The sequence below is a fragment of the Vigna unguiculata genome, chromosome 4 (genome assembly GCF_004118075.2).
Source record: "Vigna unguiculata cultivar IT97K-499-35 chromosome 4, ASM411807v1, whole genome shotgun sequence".
Lineage (NCBI taxonomy): Eukaryota > Viridiplantae > Streptophyta > Magnoliopsida > Fabales > Fabaceae > Vigna > Vigna unguiculata.
Genome location: NC_040282.1, coordinates 34,310,884 through 34,321,420, shown reverse-complemented (window position 1 = coordinate 34,321,420; position 10,537 = coordinate 34,310,884). Strand labels below are relative to the sequence as shown.

General features: G+C 33.4%; 1 pseudogene; it reads right to left on the bottom strand.

Annotated features, from left to right (window-relative positions):
* Positions 1 to 903: 903 nt before the first annotated feature.
* On the bottom strand, positions 904 to 9,456 carry LOC114180805 (annotated as a pseudogene).
* Positions 9,457 to 10,537: the final 1,081 nt, after the last annotated feature.

Here is a 10,537-nt window from a genome sequence, read left to right as displayed (position 1 = left end):
AAAAGCAACCCCGATACTTCAAAAGCAAATAAACCCAAATTGATTAAAAAATCTATCATCTTAGAAGTCTTCATCTAATTGTATCTACCTATTTGCTATTAAGTATATTTTATGAACAAATTATGTATCGTCATTAAGATATTTAAATTATTCTGAATAATATTAAAGGAGAAATTATTCATATCGGATTAATACTTAAACATCAGGTTAAATGGGGACAACAGAGGAGATGACATATGGAATGTTCTGGCTCAGGGACTTCATATTTTTATGCCTATAATTAGGGATGGCAAAAATACTCGCCTCCGCAGATATCCGCAGATAAAATCTGTGACGGATAGTTACTATCGCGGGTATTTATTATCCGCGGGTAGCGGGTAGCGGGTATTTTAATATTCGCTTATAAACAGGTCGGGTACGGGTATCATACTATCTGTATCCGCGGGTACCCGTTACCTGCAAAAAATTAAAATTAAAATTAAAATTATATTTTATTAAGTTAAATTTAATTAAATTAATTAAAATTAACAGTATATTTTATTATGTCAAATTTAATTATAATTAAAATTTTATTTTGTTAATATTTTATTTTAATAATTTTATATTAAAAAATTTATAAAATATATTTTTTTTAAAAATATTTGCGGGTATCGGATATCCACGGGATTTTAAAATTATCCGCGGGTATTTTTTAAGCGGATACCCGACAGATAAACGGGCGGGTAACGAACAGATTTTCTTTTGCGAGTCAGATTGCGGATAAGCACTATCCGTGTCCGACCCGACCTGTTACCATCCCTGCCTATAACATAATACATTCAATTAAGGCAGGAGATAAATCATGAATTTGAAAAAGGAGAAGATACAAGCATACCTTTTTGTCCTCACATTCAATACAACTGATCATATATATTTTGTCAATTTATTTAGGAATCTCATATAAGCATTTCTCCAAGAACGCCAAAGTAGCATTGGCCCTACTAAGCTCCAAAATCCAGTGAAGTATCCAATCCCCATGCTCATGTATAATGCCTCACAGAAACCACTATCTTCAACATCATTGATTGCTTCAGCTTTTGAAATCTTTTTTATTGTTTGATCTCCAGGACAACTTTTTTTGAGTTGTACACCACAAAGATCAATGTTTTCTTCAAAACTAGAGCCATCAAAGGTTTCAAAATGTCTTCCCCGTGGAATTCTTCCTGAAAGATAGTTGTGTGACAAGTCTAGTTTGGCCAGACCGTCAATTTCATGAAGAGAAGAAGGAATTTTCCCAGTGATATGATTTCTTGATAAATCAAGGGAGTCTAGTGATCTTAAACTCCCAATCCCACAAGGAATTTCTCCTCTCAGATTATTTCTGGATAAATTCAGAGAAACTAGCCCAACCAAATATCCAATCTCCTTCGGTATTTCACCAGTTAAATTATTACTTGAAATGTCAATGCTCTTAAGCAGTAACTCTGGATTCTTGAACCCCTGTTCCACACCTTTCCACACCAAGCTTATGTTAAGGGTGTAATTTTTGTGACCATAAGCGCCATAAATTTGGATATAAGTGATGATATCCATCGAATATATACGATTTAGAGTGTCACTTGTGTTGATACTCTTTTCAGACATTGCAGTCAAATTGTTTAAGCATGATGGAATTCCTTTTGATAACATATTTCTTGAAAGATCCAAGAATTGAATGTGCTTCAAATAACAAAGTTGAATAGGAAGATGTCCAGAGAAGTGATTCCCTCGCATGTTCAAGATTATCAATTGTTGCATACTTTCTCCGATCCATGATGGTATTGTGCCAGAAAACATGTTTTCAGCCACATCCAACATAATTAAATTGCTGCAATTCTTCAAAGTGGAAGCTAATTCACCCATTAGGTTATTGTCTCGTAAAACCAAGACTTCCAATTTAACACGGCTGCCCATGGACACAGGAATCTTCCCTGACAATTTATTGTTGCTTAAATCAATAAACAGTAACCTATCAACAGATTTCCAACAGTGTGGGAGTTGTCCCTTTAATTGATTGTTTGATAAATCCAAAGTGGCCATTGCATATGTGTGTTGGTCACATATGAATGAAAACAGATCTGAAAATTTATTGTGAGAAAGCGTTAGGTCTGAAGCTTGTAGTAAAAATTGCGGAATTTCGCCTTCAAAATTATTTGAATTCAGAAATGTGGACGGTCTATTGAAAAGCCTCAATGATATAATATTAGGAATTACACCACTGAGATTATTCTTAGACATATCCAAATATCCCACATTATGCAAGTTGTTCCAAAACCATTTTGGTACTGAACCATTAAGCCTATTCTCAGAAATATCCAGATGAAATAAAGAGCGTTGAGTCTGGAGCCAACTAGGAAAGGTGGGGCCCAACATGCAAGATCTTAGTGTCAAAAAATATAATTGGAAAGGAGGAACCCAACTAGGGACTATTTTTAGAGACAGAGAGTTATCTGACAAAGATAAGTACCTTAATTTGGAAAAACCGGAAAGATGGGATTCAGTGACGTCACCCTCCAAGCAATTTCCATCCAAGTACAAGTCCTCCAACTCAGATAGTAATCCAATGCTGATAGGTAGGATGCCAGTAATCTGGTTATCAGATAAATACAAACTCTGAAAAACTTGTGTGTTGCCCCATGAAGAATTTTGAAACAAGCTAGAAATTTTTCCACTCAACTTGTTATGTGAGAGGTCTAAACTTTGCAATGCGTAGATGTTCCCAAAGAAAGATGGAATCTCGCCTTGCAGTTTGTTACCATAGAGGTCAAGAACTTTAAGAGAGTTCATTACTTTCCCAAATCCATCTGGAATGGGACCTTCCAACACGTTTTCATAAAGGTCAAGAGTACGAAGATTGGTAGTGGAGTTGAAGAGCCAGTAAAATATGGATGATGATTTTAACAGATTTGAGGAGAGATCAAGCGAGGCAAGAGAAGATGAAGAATTCGTAATTGAAATGTCAGATATGAGAAAACTACCATCCCTGAGACTACAATTTCGCAAATTAAGATTTTGAAGTTTTGAACTGAAGTTGAAACTACCTTGAAAGACAAATGATGTCATATTATTATAAGAAAGGTCAAGGATCACAAGAGAAGGAAAACTTGAGAAGACCGGAGATGAGAAAACAATGTTATTTGAGAAAGATAAAGCTCTTGAAGGTTAAGGCTAAAGTTAGACAACAATTGAAATGATGAGGATGTGAGCATATTAGAAGAAAGATCAAGGATGGTTAGGGAACTGGAAAAGTTGGAAGGTGAATAAAACAGAGATTGAATATGGGTATCTGAAAGAGAACAGTCAACTAGCCTCAACTATTTTAAATTTGGACTATGAATCATTTGCAACCAGTGAGGGTTATGTAAACCATTGAAGGCTAGATGTCTTAGGGAACTGAGATTAGACAACCACTTTGCATCCTCGGGTTTGACATCAAAATCACCAGCAAGTCAAAGTGTGCAAGAAAGGAAAATTGCCAACCTGGAAAGACAATGTTCCAGAAAAGGCATTTTGACTAAGATCAAGGTACTTCAACTGTGACAAATTTCCAAGTTGAGAAGGGATTTTCTCATCAAGATTATTTTCACTGAGATCTAGATACCTTAAATTTGTAAGGCTTCCAAGTTGATATGGGATTTCTCCGCGAAGAAGAAAATTCTGACTTAAATCCAGAGACAATAAATGTGTAAGGTTTCCAAGTTGGATTGGAATGCTGCCACTAAAAAGGAAACAGGAGAGATTGAGATATCTTAAGTTGGTAAGTGAGCCGATGAGTTGTGGGATGTGACTCCCTATAAAAAAGTTGTAGCTGAGATCTAAATATCGAATATTTTGCAAAGGAAACAATGAACTGATATTGAGTGCACCTCTCAAATATTCTGTATCCGAACCACGGAGATGAAGGATGATTACATGACCTGTTTGATGGTCACATTGAATGCCTTTCCATTTGCAACAATCTCTACTGTTTTCATCATCCCTCCATGTAGACAGCATGCCATAGCCATCTACGAGGCTAAGTTTGAAGCTGAGGAGTGCTTGTCTCTCCCTCTCAATGCACTTTATTTCTGTGCTATTGTTGAATCCGAGAGTAGGTCCTGCAGCATGCATGAGAAGCAGGAGAAGTGCATAAAATGGTTCCAGAAAAGTAGTCATTATATTTGTGGTGGTATGAAATCAGAGTATAACACTGATCTTGAACTGTGAAAGTTTATTCTTAGTGGTGAAAGTGTGAAAGGCAGAAGCATGAAGGATTGGTTATATACGGAATTGGTGTACACAACAGTTCATATTTTGACATCTCTGCACACATGGCTATGGCTTATTGAGGAGTTTATTGGGTCATAATATATAATGCAAGAAAAGGTGGAGCAGCCTCTGAAACAGTTTCTCTAAAATAAGAAACTCTGGTTGAGAACTAATGTGGAAAAGAATTACCACACATAGTATATTATAACTTCTATTGTGTATCCAAAGATTAATATAAAACCTTCTCTTCCCTTGATAAGGTGGATAACAACGCAATAATTAAACAATAGAAAGGATAAAAAAGATATTAGCACCTTCTCCAACCCTTTTCTGGTGGATTGACAAAATGGTTACTTTGTTTTTTCTTGACAGCTTTTTTTTTTTTTTTTCAAAAGACACATTGTTTCTGTCTTTTTATTTCCTTAAGAACTTTATGCAAAATAATGTATTTTATAAAATACATAATAAATTGATAACCCATAGATAAATATATAGTTTTTTTTCTTTATTTAATTAAGTCAATATGAAATTAATAAATTCGTAAAACACCTAAAAAATACTAGTAATAATTTACAATCAAATAAATTCGTAAATCACCTAAAAATACTATTAATAATATTATAATTATAGTATTATAATTGTTGGGTGGATGACAATAATATATGTCTTGAAAAGTCTCATATCACTTAGGATAACTAAGGGGTGGTGGTTAGTGATTATATAATTATCCCAATCAAACACACTTTTAAACTTGTATTTGAGTTTTCTTATACTCTTGTAATAGAGTGTTGTGAGGTTTGGTTTAATTCTTACTTTGGAGAGTGTGGGTGTACTTGGGGTCAAAAGGCATGGGAGGGTAGTTTATGTGTTGAACAAATTTTCACATAGTGTTACTCTTTGATGGTCGTGATTTTTCTTCGATTTTGGGATTTCATGTTCCTTGTTTTTATCTTATTTTTCTACTAATAGGGTGATTTTTGGGGGTAAAAACGGTAATGTTCTTAATTGATGATGCATTTGTCCCAGTAGTGGTATCAAGAGCTATCATTCGAAAGGATTTTTTTCTTAATATGCTTTGAGGTTGCAGCGTAATCTGATCTTCCACATCAGAAAAGATTAATTCCTTGTTGTTGGAGAATCATCTTTGGTTGCTAAAGTTGTAATGAGAAATTGAGAAATTTGATGGAAGGATCGTTGTCGGTGCTTTGTTGTCGGCAATATATCGTGGTGCCATGGTGGTGTTACGTTGGCAGGTGTTGCGTCTCTGGCGAGGGAATAAAACCACACGGTGGCTGCGAAGTGTGAATATTCGATCTGTGGCTTTTCGCAATGTTCGGTGGTTTTGCATTGTGGGCTGCGGCATGGTTTCGACGAAAGGTGTATGGTGTTTATGCGCGAGCATTGGCTAATATTTATGCAAGGTGTGTGGTGATTATACACGGGCATTGGTTAGCATTGATGCAGGGTGGATGAAAATTCTTGGGACGACTTAATTCGAAGTGGAAATTCTTGGAATGGTTTGATTCCAAGTGAAAATTCTTGGGATGGTTTAATTCCAAATGGAAATTCTTGGGATGGTTTGATACCAAATGAAAATTCTTAGCATGGGTTTGATTCCAAGTGAAAATTCTTCGGATGGTTTAATTCCAAGTGGAAATTCTTAGGATGGTTTGATTCCGAGTGGAAATTCTTGGGATGGTTTGTTTCCAAGTGAAAATTCTTGGGACGGTTTGATTCCGAGTGGAAATTCTTGGGATGGTTTGATTCTGAGTAGAAATTCTTGGGATGGTTTGACTCCAAGTGAAAATTCTTGGGACAACAATGTAACACCCCAAATGGATATTACTAGATAAAGCATATTTCACAATCTTTCTTTTGGAAATTCAGACATTATATAAAGTTATCAAGCGCGGGAAAATTTAAAACTTTTCTCGCGATAATCCAATCATACTACTCTATCTTTATTACATGTTTGTAATAGATAAAAGCATCATAATGTCTATTACAAAATGCAGGAAAATAAAATATAACAAAAAATCTCCCATCGTCAGCCCCACTCTATCGCTAAGCATCAGCGTTCTCACCTGAACTCACATCTGCTCCCACGTAACAAGTCACGTGATCATCGCCAAACACAAACACACAAACAAGAAGGGTGAGCTGAGAAAGAAAAATAATACAAACAATAAGATAATAAGAATTGACCCTCACCCAATCTAACTTAGCCAATTTTAGTTTATTGACCTTTTTATAACATTATACCCCCAATCTCATAACCTATATGAGAAAGATCCATTCACAGCCTTGGTCCTTAGGGATTATCATGCTCCCACAAACCTACCCGCTCGTGGTCCAACTCTACGGACCTCCCCGCCCGTAGTCCAACTCTACGAACCTGCCCGCTCATAGTCCAACATGCGTGAACACCGACTATGAACCTCCCCGCTCATAGTAGCCTCAAGTGTGATCACGGAACATACGAACCTACTCGCTCATATCCCCACACAAGAGTACGATAGATACAGACCTCCCCGCCCGCATCAACCATGCATCTCAAATCTCTGTTATGAACCTCCCCCCTCGTAACTAATCCAGCATATCCCTGGCCAAGTCATCAAATCCATCCATGCAAATCCATCTACAATGGATCCTTATCCCTGCACTATCGCCTGACGTTGCCTAAGCGTCGCCAAGCAAACTTGTGCTCCAAGCCTTATGGCGGTAATCCTATACCACTAGGCACCACGCGCTAATGACCCCTCTATTTGTGACTTATCACCTGACGGAAGCATACCCGTCGCGAGGCGCCACACCAGTAAAAATAAATTCTACTGGTTTAGGCACTGCAAAATTGATCCTAACACATTAAGCAATCATTTCTACACACTTAGAATACCAAGTGCGTATTTTTACAATTCAACATACATCCAAAACAGCACCAAATATTTTCCTTAGCAACCACATTGTACTGACTTTACTTTATATAAAAAAAATTATTTTCGCACATTCCATAATTTAACTTGTAGACTGTTCAAGACTTAAAACGAACCTGCAAGCATCCTATTGCCATTATATACCTAAAAATATAAACACAATTGTCGCAACTAAGCACGTAAACTTTGAAGCCTTGCTACAATTTTTCCCAATTCGAATAAATTCTTTTGCAGTGGCCGTAACTCTATTTATATGCATAGAATTATTAATACTACAAAATCAAATACCAAAAAAAATCAAATGAACATCACGGCTTCTTATATATTATATTATTATAATACTAAAGTCATAACCAATTACATTAATTAAAATCCTGATTGGCACGTGCTTATACCATTATATTGGTTATATAAATATCTAACCACAATCATTTCGGTTAACAATATAATTATATACCAGATTCATCACTCCTCCAAATAACAAATCAAACCATTTTTCACTTTTATTTTCACCTAAATGAACATTTGTTATTATAATATAATATAATCATTTCTTCCTAAAGTAACTCATGCCTTTTAAATTAGTGGAATCTTCCGGAGTATCCAATTCTCCTAAATAATTTCCTAATTTTACCCATGACCTCCCAGTTTCTCTTTAACCAACACCTCCGCAGATGCCACCAATCTATGAAAACTGCATCTAGCCTCAAGGAAAAAAATGATTTACACACACTATTTCGCATTCATAATATTTTGGTAATATAAAACACAATTAAAATCACACTAATGCCACACACTAGACTTGCCCCAAGTCCTCTCAACAAAACTAAGTACTATCAACCACTTAAGCTAGTACTATTTCTTATATAAGACTTGTCAAGAAATTCTCTTAGGTTATTCTCAACCCACAATTACTTGTACTTTATTAATTATTAATTGTAAGAATTTCCTGGATCTTACAACTCGATTCCAAGTGATACTCCTTATGGTGGATTATGATTGCTAGTATAGACGATGAAGATGTGTTTATTTTAATCAAGGTAGAGAATGTTGAGTTATCGAAAATAACATGTCTTGAAAAGTCCCACATCGCCTAGGATAACCAAGGGGTGGGCGTTTTTGATTAAATAATAGGCTCTAAGTCTATGATGTTCTTTGCCCTGATCAAACACACTTTAAGTATTTGACTTTTCTTATACTCTTATAGTACAGTGTTGTGAGGTTTGGGTTTAATTTTGCTTTGGAGAGTGTGGGTGTATTTGGGGTCAAAGGGCATGGGAGGGTAATTTACGTGTTATACAAATTTTTACTTAGTGTTATTCTCTGATTATCGTGGTTTTTTTCTCTGATTTTGAGGTTTCACGTTATATTATTATGTTCCTTGTTTTTTATTTTTATCTTATTTCTATGTTAATAGGGTGATTTTTGGGGATAAAAACGGTAATATTCTTAATTGATGATGATTTTTTTCAACAATAATAAATAAATAAATAAATTTCAGCACATTATTATGAATATGTTGTACACCTTAAAATCTAACTATACTTCTTTTAGCTATTAACTCTCTCTTTTTCTTGACATTTTAACTTTATATAAAGTTTATGAAAATACAATAAAATATCTAAAATCTATGTAAGTATTTCAGTAGCTAAAATAAGTGTGATTACACAATTTGTAATAACTTGTTTTTCATAGAATAAATAATATATTATATATTTGTTTATTTGACTTAATTAAATTAATGATAATATAAAATCAATATTTAATGACACTATATGATGACAGTGATAGGATACTATTCTTGAGAGTTGCACGGTATATTTTGTATATTTTACATTTATATTAAACAATGAGTACTATTATTTTTGAGTTATCATCATGTACTTATAGTTATCGTCATGTATCAGGAAAATTGAGAAAGGAGGCACAACCATAAGAGCCCGTAACTTAGCAAGATAATGATGAGTCTTCATCAAGCACTTCATCCAGAGAGGATGAAGTAAATTTTTATTTAATTGTAGGATATGATTCTTCCAGTAACGTAAATTTAGCTTTGAAAAAGATGTTAGCTATATGGTCAACTTAAAAATGTGAAAATCGATAGTTTTTATAAATTAAAATATAGTTAAATTACTTTTTGTGTTCTATTTATCAAGTAATGTCAGTTTTTTTTTTTCAATTTGGTCCTTATTTTTTTTAAAAAATATTCAATTTAGTTCTTACCGTTAGTTTAACTAGACAGTATTAAAGTCAACATTATGTGTCAATTTCTAATTTTTTTTTGAATTTTTTGAATTTTTTTTGAATCTTTTGATTTTGTTTTTAAATTTATTTTTTATTTTTTTTTTTACACGTGTCACTTCATGATTGTGTCACGTGTCAAAATGATTCAATTTAATCCCTACATTTGTTTTTAGTTTCAATTTAATCCTAATTTTTGTAAGAATGAAGTAATATTGTCCCTCCTTACATTGACACTGGTAAAAAATAAAAAAATTCAAACAAAATTTTAAAAATTTTTAAATTTTTTTTTTAAAAATCAGAAATTGACACGTACCACTGATTTTAACACTGTTAGGTCAAAATTAACGTTAAGAACCAAATTGAATCATTTTTAAAAAAACAAAAACCAAATTGAGACAATGAAAAATTAGAAGAACAATTTGACATTTAACAAATACTAAGATTAAAAGAATAATTTAACCTTAAAATATTTATCTTACCAAAAACTCTTGCAAAGTTTAGAGGGAATGTATCAATACAGCATTTTGTAAGTTTTATAGGGTCTGTTATCACTTTCATTTTCTTATCCGCACCTCCACTCTATGACAATGAGATTTCACTCGAATGTGAAAGTTTAACTTGTCTTTATATACGAAATTTTTGCAATGACTTTTCAAAGTCTATGTAATTGTTTCAATTTCCAAATTTAACGTGATAAGACATTTTCTAACCCACTAAAAGGGTTAGAAAACATATTTTTAGGCGAAAATCGAATACAATTAATATATATTTTAAAAACTAAAACATATTAATTCTTCTAGATAAATAGATTTAGCGAAGAGAAAGTAGTGCAAATATTATATCTCCACATTTTTTATGATGATAAAACATAATAAATACGATTAAAAGTTTTGATATGATTATTATTATAATAAAAATATATTAATCATAACAACTTTTCAGCAATATTTTTCATTTGTATATTTAGAAAACTGGTCCTATAAATTCTGATAGAACTCGTTATAGGTGTAAACGATATATTCACTTTAAATTATCACCAACATTTGTCTTTGCATGTAATTTCTGCAAAGACTAAAATATCAAAATTCTGTTCG